Genomic DNA, 4,291 nt, shown 5'->3' with positions numbered 1-4,291 from the left:
GTTTATATGATTTTTTTAGTAAACTATCGCACATCAGAAAATTTACACGCAAAAATCACATTGTCACATAATTATCTAATAATTAACCCTAATTATTGGATCAACATGCTTTGCATAATATAACTCTTTATATATCCAGTAAAATCACAATAAAATTTTGCATGAATTTCTTGTGATTTTACTATTTATTTAACAATAAATAAAACGATACACATAATCATGCAATTCATTACATAATTTATATCAATTCACAATTCAAAACTTGTTTGAGGGTTTCAATCTCCATTGAACAAGGTTAAAACTTTAATTAAACAAAACCCTAATTTTTTATTTAATTAAAATCGAAATTAATAATTAATTAAAATAAGAAAACCACTTTAATTAATTAATTAAAATTCAACCAACCCTTAACCCCCCCCCCCCCCTTCAAGTTTTGATCTTTGTAATTAATAGATTACATATGTGGCTCGTGATACCACTGTTAGAATATGAACACATAAACATACAAGATCACGAATAAGCGCAACAGAAGTAATCGAAACATATATGCAATCACATTAATTAACAAAGAGAGAATTGAGACGTGTACCTTATATGCAAAGATCCAATTGAAATAACAATAATAAGATTATTATTAATGCTTAGGGTTTAAAGCAAAACCCTTCCACGATCGCACACTAGACACCCCGAATAATGTATGCTAGTACCCCGATCACGAACCTAAACAACCCTTTTGTTTAAAACCCTAAACTTAAAGTCGAAAACCGAAAACCCTTTTGGGGAGGGGTTTCGGCCGAAACAAGAGAAGAGGGAGAGAGGAGAATTTGTTTGTGAATGAATGAAAAACCTAAGAATTAACCCTTGTATTTATAGGGTAATTTTAGGTTAACTTTTCTTGGAGATTAAGCAAACATCAAGGCTATGGAAAGCCTTAATGTGGCCGGCCTCCCCTAATGGACTTAGGTCCAAGTCCACTTTCCAATTTCACATTTTAATCCTCCTTTTTAATTAATTAAATATAATTAATCCTTTAACTATGTTTAATTAATTATTTCGTGATCAAACTAATTAATATATTACTTTAATATATCAATTGTTATTATCGAGTTACCGTGTCATTTCGTGTGACCTCGTAGGCTTAAATTATTCCCGGACATGCGACTTATAATAATATGATCATATGCCAATACAACTAAGACACGAAATGCGAGTGTAATAGTTCGAGTCTTACATACTTGATGACATAATGTCGCTGGTAACGATCCGATATTGTGACTCATTTTAGAAGACGATTAGGTTTTTGATAATTCACTATCGATTGAACTCTGACGATAAAAATGTGACCATAAATAATGGCTTATAGTTTTTGTTTCACTGCATATTTCAAGAGAGTCGAATGGCAACTTCTATAATAGGCAAGAAAAGTATAGCTTAATGGCAAAATCTTAAGACCGAGGGTGCAACGGTTTCCATACAAGTTTCTATGTTTGTAGATTTCAATGGCGTTGAGTAATTTTTAAAAGTGAGTTTTTTCAATAGGACCCGCTACATCAGCTTTGATTGTGAATTTGTGATTAAAGTGAAGTCAAAGTTATCATCAAACAACAAGTTGATTTGATTTTGAGCTACACATGACAAAATGGACGAGTTGGATAAGTTAGCTACATTTTGGGGTAGATTTTTTATGACTACATTTTTACATATATGACATCTGTAATATGTTACAGTTTAAACAAATATTATGCGCCTTATAATAACTTCATTATTAATTTATTATATCTGTATTATTTGTTAGGATTCTATGTCCTGTTTGGGTGATACTGTAAGCAATGTTGAAAGTCATCTTGGTAAGCGCCCGCTCCCTAAAAATGTACATGATCCTGAATCTGGCATGTGTTCCACAAACAAGGTGCAAAGGCGACTACTTCGTATCGATTCTGAGTAGTATGCAGTGATGAGGAGCAGTGGGTAGTGCTCGAGTAGTTGCTTACCTGAATAATGCATTTGCTTTATTTGGACATAATAAACATGGATTTTTTTGTCAGCCTCGATGTCATGTTTTGACATCAAAGTTCTGTGTCGGTGTTATTGCCTTTGATAGTTGTTTTCTGTGGTTGAATAAAAGGTATATTTCCAGGGTTTCATGGTTGTCCATGGATATTTTTAATATGTTTGCTGCTGTAACTACTTTGAAAATAGAATAAAAATTAGTTATTCCATATGACATCAAATTTACATATTGTAGGTGGAATGGTCCAGCTTCTTTGATGGTGAACAAAAGCTGCTGCTATAGGTGATAATGGACTTACTTTTATCTCTAACACATGAGTACAAGCAATTTACTTTTATCATTTTTAAATGTAAATACCTCCTAAACACGTCCAAATTAATTTCTGCTAGCAAGGAAAAATTGCTTTCATTCCTAGAATGAAACTTATACCATCAATTAAGAGAATACACTCTGGTTTTAAAGAAGACAATTCCCGTTGTTAGTTTGTTTTGCCATAAATATCAACAAAAGTTAGGGGCAAAGTTTGGACTAACTTGGTTTGTACTTGAAGAATCCGGTCTTTAGTCATAGGTGTATGTTGCCCTTTCAAGAGTCCGGTCTTTAGTCATAGGTGTATGTTGCCCTTTCAAGAGTAAAAAACAAACACAACAAAAAATGTTGTTTTCAAAAAGGTTTTGAGTCATCTATAATTTCTTTTTCTATTTATATCTAAATCTTTGTTTAGTTCCAATACGTTTATTTAGATAACATACTAATTGGTCATCCAAGTTATCCTTAAGACATTGTCCTGTACTCTTGTAATTTATTGAAACATTTATTCCTTACATATTAGCATTCTCCGCTAGCTTTTACTCTTAGTTTTTGGTAAAGATAGTTTTTGGTAGTATTCTATTGATGGTGAAATATCAAATATATGTAAATCTAACGGACATAATACTTGGAAAACTTCTTTGTTGTACTACTTTTCACCCCACCAGTTCTTATAAGTGCTTTTGTTGTATAATTAATTAGATATTCAAAGAATAATGTACATTTTTTGTTAACATTATTTTTTTTTTTTTCATGTCATTCACGATGAATTATGTTAGACTATAAAAAAGACCGGTGCAACGCACGAGTTTCACATATTTAATTAATAAAGAAGGGAATTAAAACGTGTGTAACAACCCTCCTTTTTAATATTATATATGTGCTAGTTATGTTGCATATGATCCCGTAAACCATAGATTTATTAGAATCTAGTAGCTAATGCCCTAAATTAGCGATCCAAAACCATTATTACTTAGTTTTAATTAAAGTGATGAAAGTGCCATTGAACAAAAATTTCATTGTTGATTGATCAAGTTATATAAATAATAATGCTAGACTCACAAGTTGAGATAACAATCAAAAGTCCTTATAAATTTCCAACAATATAATTGTAACATCTCAAACTTTTTATGTTTGACTATTTGACCTTCCATTAGTCAACGTTAAGTTTCGTTAAGTGTATGTGCCCTATATGGGATTACGTGATTAGATGCTTATGTGTTTAATATGATATGATCGATATGATTAATGAAAGTAATTGAAGTAAAGTTAAGTAATTAAGTGCTTGTTAGAATGTTAAGACTCCCGGTAGAGGTTTAAGTTAAGAAAGTCACGTTTAGAAGTTGAGGTATCCCTAATTGTCATAAAATTCAGTCCCATACGTAAGAAAACCTCTAGCCTTTCCTCCCTCCCTCTCCAAAGCAAAGTTCCCTCCAAGATTTCATTATTTCGTGTCGTATTGATCAAGTTTGTTTAAGATCTTGAATCCCATAAGTCATCTACAGGTAATATAGGTAAATTCCATTTGAAATCTGATCATATATGTTATGCAAGTGATTTTGATCCAGGCCATAGGGTTTGGGTTGGGTTAAATAGTTGATTGATGATCTTCGATTTCATATTTTCGAGCGAGTAAACGATTGCTATATGTAAGCCAATGATTAAAGGATCAATTGATTGATTTGAGTCATCAAAAGTATCATTAAAAAGGTCAATTTTATATCCGCAGGTCGGGCTAAGGGTTTGAGATCGAATGGGAATCGTTTAGAGCACGTTTAAAAATTGAGTTGCTAGTCGGCACCTGTAACATCCGTGAATTTTGACCCATTTACTTAATGTATAATTTGATGAATTATTGAAATAAATGATATTTTAGGTCTATCTTGTGATTAAATGATCAACTTTATACTCGTTGGGTCGATTGACGGTGTGCTAGATGACATGTCGCGGGTTATGAACTAACTAGTTATG

This window comes from Erigeron canadensis, chromosome 6, assembly GCF_010389155.1.
Source record: "Erigeron canadensis isolate Cc75 chromosome 6, C_canadensis_v1, whole genome shotgun sequence".
NCBI classification, from domain to species: Eukaryota; Viridiplantae; Streptophyta; class Magnoliopsida; order Asterales; family Asteraceae; genus Erigeron; species Erigeron canadensis.
This window is presented reverse-complemented; position numbering follows the sequence as displayed.